The sequence below is a fragment of the Podarcis filfolensis genome, assembly GCF_964270895.1.
Source record: "Podarcis filfolensis genome assembly, chromosome: 6".
In the NCBI taxonomy this organism is placed as follows: Eukaryota; Metazoa; Chordata; class Lepidosauria; order Squamata; family Lacertidae; genus Podarcis; species Podarcis filfolensis.
The window spans coordinates 66465703-66489910 of record NC_139609.1 but is presented as its reverse complement, the minus strand read 5'-3'; the positions used below and the strand labels follow the sequence as shown (position 1 = coordinate 66489910).

Below are 24208 nucleotides of genomic sequence, written 5' to 3'. Positions count from 1 at the left end.
CAGCTTTCTCCCATTTGAAGTGTAGAGTGTATGAGGACCGGGACATTCTCAGGGAAACAAAAATGCTTATTTACAAAGCTATTGTACTACCAACCTTTCTGTATGCTTGTGAAACATGAGCCACTTATAAATGCCATCTTCAACTCCTCAAAAAATTCCATCAATGGTGTCGCCAGAAAATTTTACACATCACTTGGGAAGACAGGCAAACTAATGCCAGTGTACTGGAAGAAGCAAAGGTCTCCAGTGTCAAAGCAATGATTCTTCAACATTGACTTCGTTGGACTGGTCATGTTGCTCGGATGCCTGATTATCACCTTCCTAAGCAAATACTCTATTCCGAACTTAAAAATGCAAAGCATAATGCTGGTGGTCAACAAAAGAGGTTTAAAGACCCTCTCAGGGCAAATCTAAAAAAATGTAGTATAAACACCAACAACTGGGAAACACGGGCCTGCAAGCACTCCAATTGGAGAACAGCCTTTACCAAAGGTGTCGTAGACTTTGAAGACGCTCAAACTCAGGATGAAAGGGAGAAATGTGCTAAGAGGAAGGCACGCTTGGCAAACCCTCACCTTGATCAGCTCCTGCCCAGAAACCATATCCCCACTGTGGAAGGACATGTGGATTCAGAATTGGCCTCCACAGTCACTTATGGGCTCATGGAAGACAATCTTACTCAGCTACAAGTGATTATCAAAAAAGAACATGGCATTGTCAAGATGAGAACATCAATAACCCAATAGATTGGCATTGATCAGACTAGTAGATCTAGCACAGACTAATCTATTGATCAGACTAGTAGATCTTGATCAGACTATCTCATATGCATTAGCTCAGATGGTAGAGCATGAGTCTCTTAATCTAAGGGTTGTGGGGTTTGAGCCCCACCTTGGGCCAACAATTCCTGCATTGCAGAGGGTTGGGCTAGATTACCCATGTCGTCCCTTCCAACTCTACAATTCTATTATCTTTGTACTCCTCCTATTTTCCACTAGCCAATGTCATTAAGACACATGAAAATGCAATAGCTCTTCAAATAGTAAACACAGGCATAATGTAAACATAGTGAACAGACAAACAGCTTTTCAAAATATATTGTCGATTTTGACCTAAAATTTCATTAATGGATTCAGCTAATATATAACAACTTTTGGCCATTGTTCACCCCAGTGAGGAAGCTGGCAAGACTTTACATTCAATTAAATATGTAGTAATCCACCCACTTCCCACAGGCTCTCACTGAATGCACTCAATTACATCCTCAAATGCCTTAGATTCCATGTAGGTCAAGTAAATTTATTTGGCATATCCAGGATAATGCAGTCCAAAGAACATAGAGGAGGTCCATAATCAGGTCTCTATAGGGCAAGAGCAAATTGCCAGCACATTATTAAATTTGCTCTCCTAAATGGAAATACTTACTTTACAGCTACTGTTCATTATTGCTTTGAGTTTCTTCATGGAAGGTCCTAAAAAGTGCCAGCTTCCTCCAAAAACAAAAAGATCACATTTCACCTAAAGATTTAAAGGCAAATGCATATTTCTGCAAGTCAATAAGCACGTCTGGAAATGTGAAAAAATGCCATTTGTAAGTGATGATGATGTGTACAACAAGCCATCTCAGTGAGAACATGTTCAGGAGAAAAAACTTTGCAGATAAGTATTATCTGGAGACAACTCTTTCTATACATCAAGAAATGCTGGGGATGTTTATTTGGCTGCATCATCTTGCTGACTATCTTGGATCACTGTTACTCCCAGATCACTGTGCATCTCAGTGGAATTTTGAATTTCATCCTCCTTGGTGAACTTAGCTATTGCCAATATGATCATTAGGGTGGAATCAGATGACAATTTATTGCAACATGGCTGCTTAAAACTAAAACTCAGATTAAATAACTTGCTTTGTTTGTATTCCATCTGTAAAAAAAAGGGTCACCTGCTCATGATGTCATTGTCATGTCCTGTGTTTGACAGCTGCACAGCCTCGTCTCCCTGCCAAATTTGGCCTCCGAGGCCAGTCCTGATAAGGATCTGACTGGTGGAATGGAAAAGCCTTCCCCATCCCTGATTTACTGCTTCTGCCAATTTCCTTCCCATTTACACAGTTCTTCCCATTTCTCTATGCAGTTTCCAAAGCATCTTCAAAGGCAGTACTCTAACCTAGATATAGCCAGAGCATAGGCTATAGGAGTTAAGCTACTCCTTTCCATGCAGAGGCGAATCTCCATGTCACCAAGGCAATTTGTGTATCAAGCAAAAGTAATGACTCCAAAGGTATCCCAAAGCCACCCACCAGCTCCAGAATGCTCTCAGCATGCTCTTGACTCACAGCATCTATGTGCCATCTCCCGACATCCATGTGCACCCATAAGTATGTCATAGTGTAACTAGCAGAAGAATACTCACTGTGTGCTGAGTCAGATCCTTTGTCCTGATGTCAGGGTAAATGCAGCCTACTTGGATGGGGAGGGGGCAGGGGTAGGTGGGAGCGAGGTGGGGTTTCATGAGTGCATTGGCAAGAGCACTGGATTTTGCAGCCCCACCCTTACCACCCCAGCCCCACTGAAGTGAGCTCCAGCAACTCTGCATCTCTATCCTACTCCACGGGCTGCACCACAAAGAATACAAATGACTGCTAAAGGGCTCCCTCCACCTTCCAGTAGCAATTTGTTTAGCTGCATTGAATATGCCTCTTTTGAAGTATATCAATATCCAGCACAGTCGTGCTTAAAATGTTTGTGTCTGGTTTATCTCAAAGCATGGAAAAGCCGTCATCTGTGGGCTTGGCACGAACCTGACATTACTGCATTTCTGCAACTTCATCTCCAGAACTTAAAAGGATCCTTCCATGTCTGGCAATGCTTTCCTTTCCTCACATCCAGGTCTTACAGACAGGTCGATCTCCACATGATGACTGATTGAGTGATGGCCTGATTCACTGTTATTCTAGGACCAAAAAGTCTAATATGAGTCAAGAACCCTGGCTTTTTACTGGCAGGTGTTACATGGCTCTTTGTCAGCTTCTGTCAAGCTCGCTTTGAACAAGCAAAACATGAGCAACAACCACCCAGAGGCTAAGGTCAGCCACAGAATTATTATCCTTGATCAATGTAACTGGCCATGTGAACATGCTCCTCATCCTCCCAGGGAAAGGAAGATCTCCTAGGGTGGAAGGCTAGGGAAAGAATGGGAAGCTCCCAGGTGAGAGCTGGGAGGGTCCACCCCCTTTTGTGTCAGACAAGGGTTAAGATTTACCTTTGAGAGAGGGATTTGTATTTTTATCCCCTCCTCCTCTTTTCCTTTTCCTTTTTCCCCCTTTTACTTAGATTAGTTTGTTTTTTTATTATCTCGTATGAGGAAAACTTTCAATAAAAAAATGCTAAAATAAAATAAACTAGTTCCCTTGGGATCCCTTCCAAGTCTACAATTGAGGAATTCTAAGTTCCTCATTCTCTCCACAAGGAACGCATGCAAAGGTCAAGGTAGACGTAAAGGACCTCTTGACAGTTAAGTCCAGTCAAAGCTGACTATGAGGTTGTGGCGTTCATCTCGCTTTCAGGCTGAGGGAGCTAATGTTTGTCCATTGACACCTTCCAGGTCATGTGGCCAGCATCACTAAGCTGCTTCTGGCACAACAGATCACTGTGACGGAAACCAGAGCGCATGGAAACACCGTTTACCTTCCTGCCGCAGCAGTACCTATTTATCTACTTGCACTGGCATGCTTTCAAACTGCTAGGTTGGCAGGAGCTGGGACAGAGCAACAGGAGCCCACCCTGTCGTGGGGATTCAAACTGCTGACCTTCGGATCAGCAAGCCCCAGAGGCTCAGTGGTTTAGACTACAGCGCCACCCACGTCCCACTAACAGTGCTCCATAAAGGTAGGTATCCTTCAGTGGCCTTACTTCTGAAGAGATGGAATGCAAAAGCACTAAGGGACATGATGATTCCTGAAAAAATTAAAGAGGGCATTGGAATGCATATCATAGGATTAACCCACTTACAACATCCTTAATTTGTTATTAATTTGAAACATTGGGGTGTGTGCTAAGAATGTGCATGGGAAGATCTACTTCTACAAGTCGTAACACACAAATTTATGCACTGGTGATTAAAACTGTACATGAACCCAAGCAAAGCCCTGGCTTGCTAAAGTAACTTGAACAACAACAAAAATATAGGGAAATTTCTGCTCTCTATTTTTTTATCTTCCACTTTGCTAACAACACAAAAAGGACATTGTGATAGACGTGAAAGTAAAAGCCAAATTATGACTGGCTAATGTGTCTAATGAAAGACAAAGAATAAAGACAGAACCAGTAATTTTCTAAAGGACCCCCTCCCCTCACCGCAAATACAATTACTTCATTTTTATCAAGCCCTGACATCAATTCCTAATAGCAAGACTTGACAAGTATTTTTTTGAAATATTTTTTCTTTTTTTGCCTGTTAGGGCTGTTAGGGGGCTATTTCATGGATGTTGATAAAGCTCGCAGTGTTAGGAGATTAATGCTCACTGTTCGATCCGTGCACTGCAATTTAATTTGAAGAAATTAGTTCCAACAATTAGAAGACAATGAGTAGAATGATATCATTCAGTGGTTGCTATCTGGATGGCAAGCCAGAGCAGAATAAAATCAGTCTGGAAAGGCTCCTGTTGCAGCCTTGATGATAGCTGTTTGTTGCAAAGCACGGGCAGTTTCACACATTGCCCAGTAAGAAAGCTAAGCTTGCCACCAACTGTACCCTCAAAAAAGAAGTGTGGCCAATCTTGGCTCTCTGATTAGTATCTGTATATGATGTACAGTGGTACCTCGGGTTACATACGCTTCAGGTTACATGCACTTCAGTTTACAGACTCCACTAACCCAGAAATAGTACCTCAGGTTAAGAACTTTGCTTCAGGATGAGAACAGAAATCGTGCTCCGGCGGCGTGGCAGCAGCAGGAGGCCCCATTAGCTAAAGTGGTAGCTCAGGTTAAGAACAGTTTCAGGTTAAGAACATACGTCCGGAACAAAATAAGTACTTAACCCGAGGTACCACTGTACATATTTTCAAACACCTGTTTGTAATGTAGTTAAGAAACGCTTAAAAACTTAATGTAATCACCTGAGCAATGTAATGTATGAAGATTCCGTCAAGAATTCTCATGGCCCAGAAGGGCCAGTCAGAAGGTTTCAGGTCCCTAGGAGTGCAGCCTGGCATCTGGATTTCCCAAAATCAAGAAGTCCAGGGCTTCTTTCTGATTGCGAACTGAATTCCATAGAGAAAATAATTTCTGAATAGGGCTAAAATGAGAGAAAAAACCCCAGGGCCAAGTTATCTTAAGGATCACCTCTGCCTTTATGAAGATGCCAGAATAATGAAAACAGAATCTATAGTTTAATACCGATTCCAATCTAGCTATGAGATTCATGTGCTTAAAAAGGCATCCTTTTCATATTCCATGCACTGCCATCCTCAAATTCGTAGGACAGCAGCTGCAACAACAAAATGTCCACTGTCCAGCACAGAGAAGTTGCAGAACTGGATTCAGGACCAATTTTTAATGCCACCTGCTGGTTTATAACTAACAATGCAGAATCTATTCAATGTGTTGTAATCTGATGGAGGAATGTGCTACATAGGCAAGTATTTCATTAGGGCCTGAAAGTACTCCCCCCCCCCCCACTACCCTTTTGCTTCCACTACCAAAATATTCAGCAGTGCTTTCAGAGACACAGCAACACTACCGTGGCAGAGGTGAGGAACCTCCAGGCTGTGAGCCTAAGCAGGCCTTACCATTTTGGCCAAGCCACGAGCACCTGATGTCATGTGCTGAGCAGATAAGGACACAGCTGAGTCCAAAGGAGGTGTGCAGGAACCATCAATCAGCATCCGCAAAGCCCAGTGTACCTGGCTGCACAAGCTCCAGAAATCAGCTGATCTGGCTGGGTTTTGAGATGCCCCATGCATAGCATTCCAGAAAATCCAGAGTGCTTGCAGAGTGCTATACAAGGTTTGATTTCAAACAATGCAGGCAAAATCAGGTCACCTGACATAATGATGACATCAGGTTAAACGTGCCCCCATGGAAACTGGGGGAGATAACAACCTGGCCCAGTCTCTCAACGCTGTAAAGCATAACTACCTGCAGATTAACCATGATTGTAAAATATATGCAGTATAGTACATGCAATCAACTGTTAGTATTAATTTCGCTATACTAATTTGGAGTCTACCATTTAATTGAATATTCTTATCCCCCCACCCTGCAGTTTTGTTCCATATTTCTTGCTTAGATTATATACTACTTTGGACAGCAGGTTTTTTCTGGAGAGGGAAAGAGATGGCAGGAAAGAGCAGAAGTTGTTCTGCTTATACAAAGACATTGTTGGGTACAATCCTCTGTAACTCTTAGGTGCTATAGAAACAGATGCACCTCTCATTCAACAGCCTTTTATAGAGTTTTTCAACAATTTTTTAAAAGAACACCTTTAAAGATGTTCAGTCTATTCCTTCTGTCCCTTCCTTTAATAAAAATTCTTTTTTAAACCAGTCCAGGTTTCTGCCAAATGACACAACTGGAAGATGTGTTAAGACATGAACTATTCAAAACAGCTACACATTCTTTCTTGGCTTTTGTTTTGCATTAAGAGATGGGAGGAATACAGGAACCCCTGAAAGAGTAAAATTAGGATTTAAAACTTGGCCATGGCATATTTATCTGTAATAGTAAAAAGACAAACAAAAAAATGCACCATTCTATAAAAAGAGAAATTAAATAAATTAAAGCAGCTGGAGAAGAAAGGGGAAGAGGGTGGAGAAAGAACTGAGAATGGAGGGATGCCTTTCCCTTGGGACTCCCTAGGAAACTCACCAAACCTGCTGTACCTGGAAGTGCATGCAGAGAATGCAGCTGACTGCTTAATGGGACACAGCTGGAGGCAGCCTGAGGAAGCTCCATCCACCTTAGTGCCTGCCCATAAAAAGCAAGCCTAAAGTGGGAGACCAGAATGATGTCACCATCAACCCTTCTCTTTGTGAGGCTTTTGCAGGTGTGCTGGGAGTTTGTTTCAACCCTTGATGAGAGCCAGGAGGCTGAGAGGGAGGGTGTGTCCAAAGGTGAGATCATTTATGTTAGTTTATATTCATTAGTAATTTTGTGTTAATGTGCTATTTTCATATGTTAACTGCATATTTTTAAATTTGTTGTTTAAGTTGTGTGCTGTTGCTTTAATTTTCTATAGATGTGTGTACACACAAACACACACACACACACACACACACACACACACAATATGTATAGTAAAGGTGACCCCTGGCCATTAGGTCCAGTCATGTCCGACTCTGGAGTTGTGGCGCTCATCTCGCTTTATTGGCCGAGGGAGCCGGCGTACAGCTTCTGGGTCATGTGGCCAGCATGACTAAGCCGCTTCTGGTGAATCAGAGCAGCGCACGGAAACGCCGTTTACCTTCCCGCCGGAGCGGTACCTATTTATCTACTTGCACTTTGACATGCTTTCAAACTGCTAGGTCGGCAGGAGCTGGGACCGAGCAACGGGAGCTCACCCCATCGCGGGGATTCGAACGGCTGACCTTCTGATTGGCAAGTCCTAGGCTCTGTGGTTTAACTGACAGCGCCACCCGCGTCCCCTAATATGTATAGAAATAGTGTAAATAAATAAGTCAAACAGTTCAAAACCATCCCACACAAACTGAGTCCAGTTGTGGTGATAAACAGAATCTGCATGTCACTTGCTGGAGGATTTCAGTATCCATGTGCAGACCACCTTAAGTGGACCTGCTTGGACCTCATGGCTGCCATGAAAGCCGTAGAACTTCCAGAAGATTTCCAGAAGATTTGTAGTCACTGAAACAGGCCGGCCTGAGTGATGAAGAGCTTGTTGTGGGGTGTGGCTTGGGGAGAAGTGGAATAGAACCCTTGGTCACCTGCTGTGGTGAATTCACAAAGCATTTTGAAGGGGAATTTGCTCTTAAGGTGATTGATTTATTGCTCAGATAAATCCTGGTGTCCAGCCCGCTTCGGCTGCGCAGCCAGGCCTCCGGACTTCAAAGGCCACATTCCGATGCTCTGAGCAAACGCAGAGTTAAGCAGCAGCGGTTAGAGAAAGCTGTAAGCTTCAGTGCTTTCTTCAGTGTGCTTAAATAAAGTCCACTCAGGATCTTAGCAGCTAAAAGCAGTTTTATTTACAGCAGACTATCCATTGTCGAACAGCATCGTGAAACACGTCCACTCTCCTCAAAAGCGAAAGTAGAGAGAAACAAAGGGATTAAGACTCTCGGATATGACGCAGAATCTCCCCCCTCCCAACAGTAGGCAGGGCGTACACTCTGAGCTGTTTAACCCTGTAAGCTCAGGTTCTCCTCACACCCCCTCTCGCCCTGCGCTACTGTGGGGAAAGTAAGTACAGAACTTACCCCCAACTCCAAACCACCACAAAACTCCCCATGACGCTGGAAGCTTAAAGGTTTGGTAAATCCATCGGCCAAGTTACTGTGACTGGCACAATACTTCAGCCGAATCAAACCTGACTGAACACTCTGACACACATTTTGGAAACGTATGTCCAGATGCTTGGTTCTGGCCTTAAATTGCGCAGATTCAGCCAACTTCAAACAAGGTTTATTGTCTTCCCAAACCGTGATGGGCAAGCTACAATCCCCATAGATCTCTTGCACCAAGCATCTATAGAACTCTAGTTCCCAGCACAAATCAGACAGTGCACTGAATTCAGCCTCAGTAGAAGACAGCGCAATGAGACTTTGCTTCCGGGACTTCCACTCAATTAGTGACTTCCCAAACTTTACCACCAACCCAGACACAGACTTGCAGTCCTGCAAATTCGCCCAGTCACTGTCCGCATAGCATGTGAGCTTCGCCTTACCTTCAGCTGGCAGCTTAAGACAGAAGTCTTTGGTATGCTGCAGGTAGCGCAGTACCCGCTTGATACCGTGCCAAGCACTCACACTGGGCTTTGACGCTTCCCTACTTAGCAGGTTGGTAGCAAAGGCAATGTCTGGTCTGCTCCATTGGGACAGATACAACAGACTACCTAGAGCTGACTGAAAGACCTCAGCATTCTCAAACGCAGCACCTTCTGCTTGCTGGCTATCTTTCACATAGCTCATTTCCATGGGTGTCCGAACTCCTGCACAATCGGACATTCTGAACTTCTCAAGCAACTGCTCAATCTTGCCTTTCTGACTGAGCAAGAAGCTACCATCCTCAGTTCTCGCTATCTGGACGCCTAGGTAGATCTTTACTGCACCCAGGTTCTTGAGCTGAAACCGTTTTCCAAGCTCTTTGGCAAACTTCTGCACCTGTTTGTCTGCCTTTCCAACATGGATGATGTCATCAACATAAAACAACACCAGTTCCTGTGAGTCTCCTGATCCTCTAAGGAACAGGCAACTGTCAGCAAGACTCTTCCTGAAACCTAGCTTCTCCAAAGCTTCATTCAGGCTCAAGTTCCAATTCCTGGCCAACTGCTTCAGGCCGTAAATTGACTTGTGAAGTTTCCGCACAGTACCTTGCTCATTGCCCTCAAACCCTGGAGGAGGAAGCATGTACAAATCCTCCTGGAGGTCTGAGTTCAAGTAGGCAACATCCACATCAAAGTGATGCACCAGCAACCCTCTTTGTGCAGCCACGGCCAAGACCAAGCATAGAGATTCACTCCTAGAGGTGGGAGCATAAACTTCCGTATAATGCAACCCCCTGCGCTGCGTGAATCCTCTCGCCACTAATCTGGCCTTATACTGCAGTTCTCCTGTCGCTGTGGACTTAAGACGGTAAACCTAGCGGCAACCTACGGCCTGTTTGCCCACCGGCAACTTCGTGACTCCTAGCGACTCCATTGAGTTCATTTCCTTCTGCATCGCCTCATGCCATTTTCTGGCTTCTTCCTGAGGCAGTTTCTGAACATCCTCAAAACTCTCAGGTTCACACTGTGCCATTCCTACCCACACGCTAGTGACGGCAAACCTTTCAGGAGGTTTCCCCTTGGTCGTCCGAGCTGAACGGTGCAGCACTACTTCAGGAACCCCCTCTGACCCACTAGGGCCAGCCAGAACGTCCTTGGCATCAGAGAACTCCCCCTCTGACTTACTGCGCCTTCTGGACTTCTCAGCTGAACCTGTGGGGGAAGATGGAGCACTGCATTGCTCAATCTTCACAGCCTTGGGAGAAGTTCTCCCCTCTGCCTGCACTGGGTCTGGACTCTGAGCCTCAGTAGCAGGTTCAACCTCTTCCTCTTCTTCATCAGCAGAGTCAAGCAGACTCTCTGACAGGATGTCAGGGTTCCCATGTATCCTTGCCCAGCCACTCTGCTCACAGAATTCAGCACTGTTGCTGAGCAGAATCCTGGACTGATTCCCTGACGGATAAGCAAACCTCCACCCCTTGGTCCCTGGCTCATACCCACAGAAAATCATCTTTTGGGATTTGGGTTCACCTTTCTTGCATTTGGCCTTTGGTATGAGGACCCAAGCCTCACAGCCAAAAACTCGGAAGTAGTGCACTTTCGGCTTCTTTCCGTGCAGCAAGAAGTAGGGTGTGTCTCCTACCACTGAATTGAACGACCTGTTCAGAATAAAGTTGGCCGTTCGCCAAGCCTCCCCCCAAAAGCGCTGTGGGAGCCCGGCATCAAACAAAAGCACTGCGGACATCTCCCCTAGGGTCCTGTTCCATCTTTCCGCAATCCCATTCTGTTGGGGACTGTGTGGAGAGGTCAATCTGTGTTGAATCCCCTTCTTGCGGAAGAAACTTTGCAGTGCAGACCCGGTGAACTCCCCACTGTGATCGCTCTGAAAGTTTTGCACCCGTGTGGAAAACTGCAGTTCCACAGCCGCAATCCAGTCTTTGATTAGCGGCGCAGCCTCATTTTTGTGTTGGATCGTGAAGATCCAGGAGTTATGTGTATGGTCATCAATCAGAACCAGCGCAAATTTGGCTCCTCCCATACTGGTCACAGACATCGGACCAGACAAATCTGCATGAATTAACTGAAAAGCCCTAGTGGTCACCCTCTCAGACCTTGGGTATGTGCACGTTTTCACCTTTGCGGACTTGCATGCTCTGCAATCTAGAAACTTAGCACATGATTTCATTTTGCACCCTTGCGTACACTCTGGGATCCTTTTCACTGACCCCCAGGACACGTGGGCCATGCGTCTGTGCCAGAGGTGAGCACACGCATCGTGAACTGGAACGTTGGCACACTGTGCTTGAGCCTCCTCCGTGTCACCTGGACCTGCAAAAGAAGCATTCAATACAAACAATCTGTCTTTACATTCAACACTAACTAGGTGCTGTCCATTCTTAGAAATAGAATACTTATTGTCCTCAAAACACACTCTGTAGTTCTCAGCAAGAAGTGCACTGACGGACAGCAACGCACAGGACAGTCCTGGAACAACAAAAGCCTGGATTGAATCCTGTAAGAAAGAACAAAACAGTGAACCAGTCTGCGTGAGTGGGTGTCGAGTCCCATCTGCTAAACAGACAGTCTTCCCAGAAGTTACAGAGGTGCAGTTCTCCAGGAATCCTGCAGATGGCACCAGGTGATGGGAAGCACCTGAGTCTATGACAAAAGTCAGCACAGCGCCCTGTTGACAACTCTTGACTGCAGCCATAGATGCTGCCAAATGTTTACGTTCAGTGTCTCTGCCAGCTGCCTTCGGCTTGCCTTTCCCACGCTTTGAAGAAGAGCCCTTTATCTGGTTGCTACGGGAGACGGCCTTCGGCTGTTCCTGTGCCTCCACTGGACATTCTCTCACAAGATGGGAGGGGGAGCCACAGCGATAACAGCGGCGACGCGTAGCAACAGCTCTCACAGCTCCCTCTTCAGCCATTTCTGCGTTCCCAACACCCTCACCTTTGGGTGCACAGCCTGGGCCTGCACGCTCCCCAGCACTCTGGTTGCGGGCCTCCACATCACACGGCCCCTCGGAGACAAAGCAGCTACTCCCAGCTGTAACTTCAGGAACATGGCCAGCAGCCCCCACTGGGCTCTCGGCTTCCTCCCTGCTCTCGGCTTTCTCCCGGCCCTGGGCTCCTGCTAAGCTTTCACACAGACTCCTCAGCACCTGCCAGGCGGCCTGAGCCGACTCAACGCCCTCCAGGTGGGGCAACAGCAAAGCGTCCACGCTTGCTTTCAACATGCAGAGCTCTCTTTGCATTCTTTGCTCTCTATCTTCCAGCAAAGCAGCCTCCAAGTCTGCTGCGTCATCTTCAGCAGCAACTGGCGTGGGTGGGGGCGGCTCCTTCTGGACTATACTCCAGAGCCCTGTGGCCAAAAACCACCCCCTGACTCTTCTAACCCAGATATCCCAGGACTGGGTCGTGAGCTTTTCAAATGGGACATCATAAAAGTCCTGGAGCTCAGCCATCTCCTCCCCCAGTGCTCCCATTGGGGCTTTGAAGTACTCACGCATACCAGCCGGCTTCAAAGGAGAGGCCTCCAGTGGCTCTTTGCAGCACACAGCATTTCAGACAGTTTCCCTGCTTTCTCCCAGGCAGAGCCTCAAAGCAGGACTTTCTTTTCTGGCAGCAAAAACAGCAGCTTCTCACAGCCTTTACACACAGCACTTCAAAGCTTTCTCTAATTGCCGTAACTGTCGTCCCATAACCTCTTAAGGTGATTGATTTATTGCTCAGATAAATCCTGGTGTCCAGCCCGCTTCGGCTGCGCAGCCAGGCCTCCGGACTTCAAAGGCCACATTCCGATGCTCTGAGCAAACGCAGAGTTAAGCAGCAGCGGTTAGAGAAAGCTGTAAGCTTCAGTGCTTTCTTCAGTGTGCTTAAATAAAGTCCACTCAGGATCTTAGCAGCTAAAAGCAGTTTTATTTACAGCAGACTATCCATTGTCGAACAGCATCGTGAAACAAGTCCACTCTCCTCAAAAGCGAAAGTAGAGAGAAACAAAGGGATTAAGACTCTCGGATATGACGCAGAATCTCCCCCCTCCCAACAGTAGGCAGGGCGTACACTCTGAGCTGTTTAACCCTGTAAGCTCAGGTTCTCCTCACATTTGCAGGTATCGGCTCTGAGTCTGATGCCACAATTGAGGCCCCTAGAGCACCACCTAGTTAGATTTTGTGGGATTATTTTCAGTTGTCATTATCTGAGGAAGTGGACAAGAAGATGCTTGAATCAATCTATCTAACCACATGTAGCCTTTACTCTTGATTAGGCCTATCCAGGGGGTGCTGAATACCCTGTTTTGTTGGAAGAGAACCTTCCTAGATCTGGAAGAATATTAGAGCCACCACACAGTTACTAATATCTTCTTGGGCAAGCTTTGTGCATACTTAGAGGAAACAGATTATCTAGAGTGATTCTGAACTCTGGGTTTAGGCCAGGGTTTGGGACTGAAGCAGTTTTGGGTACCTTAATGGTTGGTTGACCTGTTCCATGAGACAGATTAGGATGGTAATGAAAATGTGTGAATCTGCTAGTTCTGCTGGATCTCTCAGTGGGTGTTTTTTAAAAAAAAATACCATTGACCATGGTAGCTTACTGGACCAGCTCTGCAGAATGGAAGTTGGAGGCATGGTTTGCAGTGGTTCTGCTGTTGTAGGTTCTCTGGGTATAGGTTAACAATCATTCTCTGAACTGCATGAAATTCAGGAGATGCATTTCTGTATGCACATTCCAACGTGAAAGTGTAATGGCTTAGTTGCCTTGGCCTTTTTGGCTTTGGCCCCAGCCTGGTGGAATGCTCTATCACAGGAGACCAGGGTCCTGCGGGACTTGACATCCTTCTGCAGGGCCTGTAAGATGGAGCTGTTCTGCCTGGCCTTTGGTCCAGGCCCAGTTTGACCACCCCCCCATGGGATCCTGTAAGTTAACTCTTTGCCCTTTTATCGGCTCATGTGGGACCAACATGGATAGCTGGCCCTGATGAATACTTGAGGTTCCCAACCCCTATGGTTGTAATTCGTGGTTAGTCATTTAATTTTATCCTGATTCTATTTTTTAAGCTGTATTTTAATTAATTGTTTCATTGTTTTAATGTATTTGATATTTGATGTTAGCTGCCCTGAGCCCAGTCTTGGGCGGATATAAATAAAAATTTACTTACATTGTCACATCCTCCCACTGTGAGCAGATTTATACTTTTTTCAAAGTAGTGCAGCCAGGAGTGAAAAAGAGGAGGTAATTAAGCAGGAGATGAAAGCATTCATTAAGCAGTGCCCTTCATTTCAATTTAGTGCTAATTTTTCCAAAGGGGTTTTCCTTTCAGCCTTGCAGTGCCTCCCTTCTTTTCCCCAGATGTAAGGTGCTGGTGTGTTGCTTATTTTATCAAGGCATGGGTGACTTCAAGTCTAGCCCTGCCTTAGCAGATCCACGAACAAGGATGCTAATGCACTTCTGGCTCAAAGTAAATGAGACATTATCTAAGTGCTAAGGAAATAAAATGTGAATTAAAAAACGGGGATTATTTGTTTTATCTGTGTCTGTCAAGGGGGCCAAATCTACAAAGGCAGTGAAATAATTCCGTCCTTGCCTTTGCTCCCCCTCCCCTTCAATATGACATCAGCAACATAGGAAAATGTCCCCATCTGTTATAGTAAAAGCAGATATATCAGTTCTGTTTTGTCTCTCAGAAGCTGTCAAGACTGCACACCATCGTCTTAAAAATATGGTTCACTCTAAAAACTTGTAATTTTTTTTTTCTATTTTCTCCATCGGTGAATAAAAGTCTGAAAATGCACTGTCAGAGCATTTCTGATAACTTTTAAAATGGATGTTTAGAATAGCACACATCAAATATATTTCTCTGCATCGTATGCATGCCCCAAATAGGAAGTGAAAGCTTATGTCTACCATCCTGTTCTGTGCTCTCTTAGTGAGCCACTAAGGTTGTTCACTGAACAAGGCTGAGCTGAATGAAAATATACTTTGAAAAGCATGATCAAAATCCCATAAATTGAAGTAAGAACATTTATCCCCACAGGGAATATTCTACACGATGCATGACCTACGAGTAGAAAAAACTAGGCCATGCAGTTATGTAGTTATCATTCTTTTATCTGTGACCTAATATGGTAAAATGGAGCTGTATATGTACCAGCTTGGCAAAGCGTTGCAGCCAAATTTCTTCAGATTTTATTGGAAGCAACATACTATTAACAGTTGGTTAGTCTGCAAAGTTTCATATAAGAGGCATAGAATAAGTAAGAATTAAAGGGAATACTTGGCAATCATATTAACATATCTATAGCTAAGACACTAAACACTGTAAATCCTTTCTGAAATGAGAAAGAAAGCAAAAAGGCTGAGCCTTGTAGAATTGATTAAACACTCAACTGGTTAACAACAGAGGAGATTACGAAAAAATCTCAATATGCAGCCAGTCCAAAAAGCCTTTTATTGTTAATTTCAGGCCTCTTAGCTGTCGTCTTTCAGCACAAGGAGCAGGAAACGGTTACATTTGTAACAGATAGCAGGCATGTACAATCAGACTAACTCCCATTTTTGGAGAAGACACTTCTCGGTTACACAGGCCAAGCAAAGCACATTTTATACCTCAAATGTGGTTAGCCAGTGAGAGGACACAGTGCAAATGTGTATCCAAAACTCATCGCCACTCACATCTCCCTGCCAAAAGGGCAGACACAGATGGTATATGTGCGCCCTTAGCTGTCAATATGGCAATATGTCATATATGTTATATATTTCTAGATCCCCATAGCACTAGAAGTTTTACTAAAGGGTTGTAGTGGGTATATGGGAAAACACATATGCCAGAGACATGTATGTACCAATGCTTGAAGCCTCTGAGCTGAGCTGAGATGGGAGAGCTAGAGTGCTTGATTTTAAATGCAAAAATATGACAGAAACCTCTGTAAGAAGGACATAGGGAACAGTGTTCTAGGGCCAGCATTGTGGGTATATAAAAATGGGGAAGATTCCTCCACACAATCGCTGGCCATAATCACACCTTACATTTAAAGCATTATGATACTACTTTTAACCGTCATGGTTTCCTCAAAAAATTCTGGGAGCTGTAGTTTAAGTGTGCAGTTTGGGGGTGGCCGTCGAGACCACATAACACCAGTCCTGAAAGACATTGGCTCCCAGTACGTTTCCAAGCACAATTCATAGTATTGGTGCTGACCTTTAAAGCCCTAAACCCAGTACAGTGGTACCTCGGGTTAAGTACTTAATTCGTTCTGGAGGTCCATTCTTAACCTGAAACTGTTCTTAACCTGAAGCACCACTTTAGCTAATGGGGCCTCCTGCTGCCGCTGCGCCACCACTGCACGATTTCTGTTCTTATCCTGAAGCAAAGTTCTTAACCCGAGGTAATATTTCTGGGTTATCAGAGTCTGTAACCTGAAGCGTATGTAACCCGAGGTACCACTGTATACCTGAAGGAGCGTCTTCACCCCCATCGTTCAGCCTGGACACTGAGGTCCAGCTCCAAGGGCCTTCTGGCAGTTCCCTCACTGCGAGAAGTGAAGTTACAGGGAACCAGGCAGAGGGCCTTCTCGGTAGTGGCACCCGCCCTATGGAACGCCCTCCCATCAGATGTCAAGGAAATAAACAACTGACTTTTAGAAGGCATCTGAAGGCAGCCCTGTTTAGGGAAGTTTTTAATATTTGATGTTTGTTGGAAGCTGCCCTGAGTGGCTGGGGAAACCCAGCCAGATGTGTGGGGTATAAATAATATAATGATGATGATGATGATGTTGAGGGTTAGGAGTCCTTCTTTTTCCTCAGAGTTACAATTCTCAGAGTGGTTTAATAGTCAATCCATCTTCCCAGATGCCAGAGATCTTCTGGATGCAAAGACAGATGTGCTACTAACTGATGTTTGCCCACTCAACTCATCACATTGAAATTGTTGGGTAAGAACAGGAGATGTCCCCTGTGTATTATGTCCAAAGTGTCTTCTATACAATTACTTTCACGCACTAGAGATGACAATAACAAGTAACTTTGATGTGAACATTTATGCCTTTCATAAGAGAGATCACTGAATGAAATGGGATTGTTGCTCTGGTTTTGTTTTAAAAGATAGAATAACTGGGTGTTTGCAAAACTCTTGTTTAGTTGGTCCTCTTAAAAACCACTGTCTAACATAGCCGCTATTATGCGGTTCTGCACTTTGAATGACGATATGGTGCACAAATGAATCCCAGATGGTAGAAGCTTTCATCACCTATTTATCATCCTATTGGGTCCCTTCTTTCTGAATCATTGACTCTGCAATCCTGTCAGCAGTAGGAGAATTACTGTTTGTCCATCCCATTACTCTGCCTATAATTCTAGCAGACTGGATGTGGCAAATGCGAATGCCACGGTGACCTCACTTTAAAGTTGCGAGAACATCTAAAATTTAAGACTGGAAAATATGTGAGATTAGATTAAAGGGGGGCATGTGGAGGCATTAGATAAGGATAGCATCTCATCAAGGGGTACTAGGGCAAAGGAGGGAAGGATTAAGGAGGTGGAGGAGAGGTGTGGAAATAGGGTGGATAAGTAAGATAAAAAGATAGAAAATAAGGTAGAAGGGCTGATCTTTGAGACAAATTACACATTTTTCTTAGATCAGCAGTTTCACATTTGCCTTCTTTGATAACTTTTAATGTTGTCGATGCCATCTAGATGTGCAATTTGTCTCTTTTTAATTTGTCAATTTCTAGAAAAGTTTGAAAACAAGACTTTTAAAAGCTTAAGTGTAGGAATTTAGATGCTCCTCTATACAAAAATGGTGGTGATACAAGCACATTTAGTCACAGGGTACAGCTGGTTTCTCAGTAGATAAGATGAAATAGCAGGAAAGACTTTGGGTTTAAATTTCAAGCTTCAGTAGATCCGGGTTGCATGCCACTTTACATCTAGAAAAGAGCAAAAAGGAACTGTTTGAAAATTCTAGGGTTATACCAGGCAGATAGACGTATTCAAGACAAATGTCTTGGGCAAACAATATCCCACTTCCACTAAAAAGTTGTTTGGGCTGAGCTATCACAGTCCAAACAATGCGTACATTGAAGTGAAAGTGAGAGAGAGGTTTCCATTCATGAAGGAAGGAGGCAGGAAGCTTTCATGACCTTTAACAAGCATGCAGCTCCCATTTAATAGCTGGTGGAAGAATTTGTTTGAGATCAGCCCCCAAACAGAAATGCCTTCACAGCGTTTCCCCACAAATCAGCTGGTGCTCTTTGCATGGCTATAGGTGTCAGTCCTGCTGGAGTCCACAACTCTTTGAGAGTCGTTTTGAAACAAACAGCCACTCACCACTGATAATCAGACCAAGATGCTTCAAATAACATCCATTTAGGAGTTATTAATTGTTAACACGTACATCAAAATATGCAGCGTTGCATAAATTCAGCCAGTTCTCCAGATTTCCAGGGATATTCCACCACCAAAAGATGAGAAAACCAACTTTCGTTAGAGGATATTTCTGATACACCCCAAATTCAGAATACAATACTGTATAGCTTGCTATTTATATTTAAAAAAAACAGCCATAAGAATGCTAGGTAATATGAAGTACAAATTCTAGTTAGAATTGCACATTTGTTTTTCACATAAAACTTGTCTATGAATAATTAGAGACTGTAGAGTTGGCAGCTTAGAGTTGGGATGATAAACTTTTTAAAAATGGTACAAAATAGCTACAGTACAAGGAGAAGGGAGGATGAGATGGCTGGACAGTGTTCTCGAAGCTACTAACATGAGTTTGACCAAACTGTGGGAGGCAGTGGAAGACAGGAGTGCCTGGCGTGCTTTGGTCCATGGGGTCATGAAGAGTTGGACATGACTAAACAACTAAACAACAATAGCTACAGTACTGCCAGTTCCATGGGGGATGCTCAGACAAGATGCTCTCAATGTGTCCCCCCCCTTTCCTGAGTGTGTCTATCTTACCCTCCTTGCTTGTGTTATCAGTGCCCATTTGATTCTCTATCTTTCTAAGCCCAGTCCACACCACTTCCCAGAAGGATTGGACAAGGTGTGTGGAGACAACTGCACATCTTCATTCTTTTCACTGCTCACTCACTTACAGAAGCAGGTGAAAAGCAGGCAGCAACAGCAGGAAGGAGAAAGTGCAAGGCCAGCAGATTGGAAGGCTCTCTGGATGTTGTTGGGCAACACCGACTCCCATCAGGATGGCCAATGGTCAAGGATGATGAGATCTGTAGTTCAAAAAATATGGAGGGCCCAGTGTTGACTACCTCTGTCCTAAGTACTGCTGCTCCCTACTGGGCTATGTGTCACAGCAAATGCCCCCCAATGTTGATGCCTGGTGTCTGCTCTGGATCATAGTTTTTTTCTTTAAAAAGACACTGACAAGGGACAATCAGGATACTTGGGAAGTTTAAGGACATATTCTTCTTCATTTTTATTTAAAAAAACAAAACCATGCTATATTTTTTATCTCTGTGGGTGCATAAACAAATACCAAAATGCGTGACTCCAAGTAGAGAGTTGGAACAATTTGCTTCCTGTCTTTATTAAGTTAAGAGACAAAGTATTTGAAGAATGATGAGCTACATAAGATGAATTGATAAGAATGTTGTCATGAGAGCTACTACCAGCGGCATGTGTGTACTTTCCAAATGGAATTCCAAACAGGGGAATAAGAGCTCAAATGAAAAAGAGCATTTAAACCCATTTCTGGGAAACGGCTACAGAATGGAATGTTGGTGTAAACTGTAAACCTTTGGGCTTGAAAGGAATTATTTTTCTACCAAAGCCTCATTTAGTGGGCATCTCTTGCGGGAAACGGCCATATCATTCCCCATCTGCTCCTTGTGCCAAATTGTCCCAAGCCATGTACCAGTTAAGCTCCTGGATCCCTCTCATAGAAATTGACCCACCACTGGAGAGCATCTGGTCCCCATTTGTAGAGGTATTGCTTCAGATCCAGGCAGCAACTTAAGTTACAAGATGAAAAACATTTCACTTTTAATTTAAATAGTTGAGGAGTAGTTTACTCTGGATTTTTCAAACTCAAGGTTGGAATCAGTTTGATTTAGAAATGAGTTCAGATTCGAACTTTCATTTACAAATACGTCTTGATTCTCACTTTAGGACTGAACAGTGACACACCTTGCAACTTCAACGTGAAACAATTGGATTTAAGATAGTTAAGCTGATCTGAGGTCAATTGTATGTTTTAAGCTTAGTCCTGAGTACAGGGATTTAACTGGCTTTAAAGCCCCAAGAACGTTCTAAGCACTTTGCTGCCTCAGATGGATTGGTGATGGGCAATATGCCTAAGGTCTGTGATCAACAGAGAGCCAGAATCAAAAGAAACCAATTGGTTATTTACATGAATTTTGTGTTAAAAAACAATTTAGGTGTATGGTGTCTGCCTCTGAGCATGGGATTCCAGTAGGTGCAGTCATGGCTAATAGAGAATGTTAGCTCAATCCTTCATTATTTGTCTATCACTGCAATCCAAACCTCTGTTTCACCTTACTAGGGTCTCCCCTCCAACCTTCCCAAAATAGATCAGCTGGAGGCTGCCTGTTGTGCAACATCAGCATCTCTCCTCTGGCATGGAACCACAGTTGGATTCTTGGCAGCAGTAGCCCGCGAAAAGCTGCAAAATGGGGTGTTCCAGGGATGGAGAGGGTATGAGCTAGCTCAGGACCCACTGGATCACTTGATGGCATTGGCTGTCATCCAGACTAGTGCAACACAAAGCAGAGTTTGGCCTCCACCTTGTCTTCCACCTCAGATGGTGTAAGCAACAGGGTGTTGGATGCAGCAATGCCTAGACCACTCTATCATTATGAATCAAGCTAAACTAGTGGTCATCATCATACACTTGATTCCTAGCCTTGTGTTAAAATGTTGCTGTTTTTGTAGATCTGTTTTGCTGCAAATAGTGCTAAACTTCACAGAATTAGCCATATTACAATGAGGGAATTGGAATTAAATGTTTTGTCAGAAGGTTTAGATCCACCATCAATGACATATTTTAAATCAAAAGGAGGAGACACATGAGAACCAGGGATTTTTGAGTGGGAAGATACATTCCTGATGTTTCAGGAACATTTTGAGAAGCTTAGAAAAGGCAAATCTTAAACAAATGGTAATAAAATTATTATTATTATTATTATTATTATTATTATTATTATTATTATTATTTGCATTGTGAGGGTTACATCAAGTACCACGAGCTTTGATGGCTGAGTTGCAGAAAACAAAACAGGAAATTGCTCTAATGGAGAAAGAAAAGAGGCTTGATTAGAGTAAGAAAAACACCTGCTCCGTACAATGGAAAAAGGCTACAATATAGAATCAACAATTTGCCTGCCAAACTACACTTCTTACTCAGAGAGACCTTGAAAAAGGAGAGAGAAGGTCTTTACTCCAATATAGTTCTGCTATTTTTATATGTTGTTGTTGTTTAGTCGTTTAGTCGTGTCCAACTCTTCGTGACCCCATGGACCAGAGCACGCCAGGCACTCCTGTCTTCCACTGCCTCCCGCAGTTTGGTCAGACTCATGTTTGTAGCTTCGAGAACACTGTCCAACCATCTCGTCCTCTGTCGTCCCCTTCTCCTTGTGCCCTCAATCTTTCCCAACATCAGGGTCTTTTCCAGGGAGTCTTCTCTTCTCATGAGGTGGCCAAAGTATTGGAGCCTCAGCTTCAGGATCTGTCCTTCCAGTGAGCACTCAGGGCTAATTTCCTTAAGAATGGATGCGTTTGATCTTCTTGCAGTCCATGGGACTCTGAAGAGTCTCCTCCAGCACCATAATTCAAAAGCATCAATTCTTCGGCGATCAGCCTTCTTTACGGTCCAGCTCTCACTTCCATACATCACCACTGGGAAAACCATGGCTTTAACTATGCGGACCTTTGTTGGCAAGGTGACGTCTCTGCTTTTTAAGATGCTGTCTAGGTTTGCCATCGCCTTTCTCCCAAGGAGCAGGCGTCTTTTAATTTCGTGACTGCTGTCACCATCTGCAGTGATCATGGAGCCCAAGAAAGTAAAATCTCTCACTGCCTCCATTTCTTCCCCTTCTATTTGCCAGGAGGTGATAGGACCAGTGGCCATGATCTTCGTTTTTTTGATGTTGAGCTTCAGACCATATTTTGTGCTCTCCTCTTTCACCCTCATTAAAAGGTTCTTTAATTCCTCTTCACTTTCTGCCATCAATGTTGTGTCATCTGCATATCTGAGGTTGTTGATATTTCTTCCGGCAATCTTAATTCCGGCTTGGGATTCATCCAGCCCAGCTGGATTATATGCATGATGAATTCTGCATATAAGTTAAATAAGCAGGGAGACAATATACAGCCTTGCCGTACTCCTTTCTCAATTTTGAACCAATCAGTTGATCCATATCCAGTTCTAACTGTAGCTTCTTGTCCCACATAGAGATTTCTCAGGAGACAGATGAGGTGATCAGGCACTCCCATTTCTTTAAGAACTTGCCATAGTTTGCTGTGGTCGACACAGTCAAAGGCTTTTGCATAGTCAATGAAGCAAAAGTAGATGTCTTTCTGGAACTCTCTAGCTCTCTAGCTTTTATATACCACCTTTGATTTTCTCTTTTTCTAAAAAGTTCTAGGACAAAGTGTCTGTGGCATGAAAATGGTCAGAGAATGACTGAAAAGAATAAATGGGTGAACTGAGTGTGACTGTGTATGTTTATAAGAGGCTGTATACTGAGGTGGAAAGTGCCACGCTATTGAATATATATATATATATATATATTTTGGGGGGAGGGGACATAGTCATGAGTCAATATGTAGAAATTCAGTGAAAAGTAATTGAAAAGCTATGCATAGGGTCCTGTGTATCAGAAAGAGTTTATCTAGCAATGACTTATTATTGGATTATCAGGGTAGGTATAAAAGAAATTAAGAAAAGTGATTTTATTTGGTGTCCAATAAACAGAGCAGGCTAGGCAATATAAAAATAGACACAGAAGAGAAAAGGATGATGGGAAAATCAATCCCAGCCCCCAGCCCCCCAAAAAACAAAGACACCTGGAAACAAAAGGATGAGAGACAACAGCCATACAGAAAGTTTGCAAGAAGCAAAATTAAATTTAAATCATTGATCCAAGCAGAAGATATTTACCGAATAAAAATGCTTGGTTAAGGTGGTCTGTCACACAGAGACTGCTGAGAGTTTTGCTGCAAGAGGAGGCAATTTATCAGTGTTGAAACACTTCTGCCAAATGCTGGTTGCACAATATAGGCAGAATCTCATGAAAACTCAGGAGGCTGCCATATACTGGGTCAGACTAATAGTCCATCTGCTTCAGTGTTGTTTACACTGACTGGCAGTGATTCTTCAAGGTTTCAGGCTGGCCAGGTTTCCCAGCCTTACCTGAAGATGGTGAGGGTTGAACTTGGAACCTTTTGCTTATGCTCTACAATTCAGCTTGGCTGCTCCTCCGCCCCTCAACTCCCTCCTCCAATATCCTGTTTTACATTTCAAGCTAGAGGAGAACTTTGGAGAGGAGATACAGCTTGATTCATAATGTAGCTGAACATTATGGACCTTAAAAAAAAATCTGCCTTCTGAACAATTACAAATGTGGTTATTTCAAATCCCAAATTCTTGACACCTGCCAAGTTTGGAAAAGAGGGTGGATATATTTGAGAGATATTGAAGGAGCAAGTTTCATTTAATGTGACCCATTGTCCTTTGGCACCATGGAAATTCTCAAAAAGTTCTGTGTGTACAACTAATTTGAGGCATGATGGATTCAGTCCAATGAAGAACATATTTATAATAAGGCACACTTAAAATATTGCAAAAACAGACACTCATATCTTGGCTTGGATAGAGTTTGGGAGTATGCATGAAACTTATGTCCAAAATATTTGGCCTTGTTAATTTCAGGGTGGGGAAAACCTGGCTGACTCCAAGGTTAATCTGACATTTTAGATTTTAGTAAATCACTTCATTCAAAATTTTAGCAATCAGCAGATTTTTATAAGACTGAGATAATGTCCCATAGATGCATGCATTCTGAGTTTGAATATTAGACAAGACTCATTTTTGCTATGAAACGGAACGTTCTAACTTTCAGAGACTTACTCTTAATGAGGATCATATTTAATTAATGGCAACTATATTGTGTGGTATAGGTATTTTTATTTGTTATTAAATTTGTATATTTGGTATTTGTCCAGTTATTTAGATTAAGCCAGCTTGCTGTTCAGAGCAAATTGTTTCAGATAGGCCAGGTGAAACTACTTTTTGT

At 43.6% G+C, this 24208-nt stretch overlaps 1 long non-coding RNA gene across 1 annotated transcript in view; it reads left to right on the top strand.

The window, feature by feature from the left end:
- Positions 1-6884: 6884 nt before the first annotated feature.
- The window catches only part of LOC310764207, a 31272-nt gene continuing 13948 nt past the window's right edge, over positions 6885-24208 (top strand). The window contains exon 1 of the long non-coding RNA XR_014549065.1: positions 6885-7111. This is a non-coding gene — a long non-coding RNA (uncharacterized lncRNA). The remainder of the gene's footprint in view (positions 7112-24208) is intronic.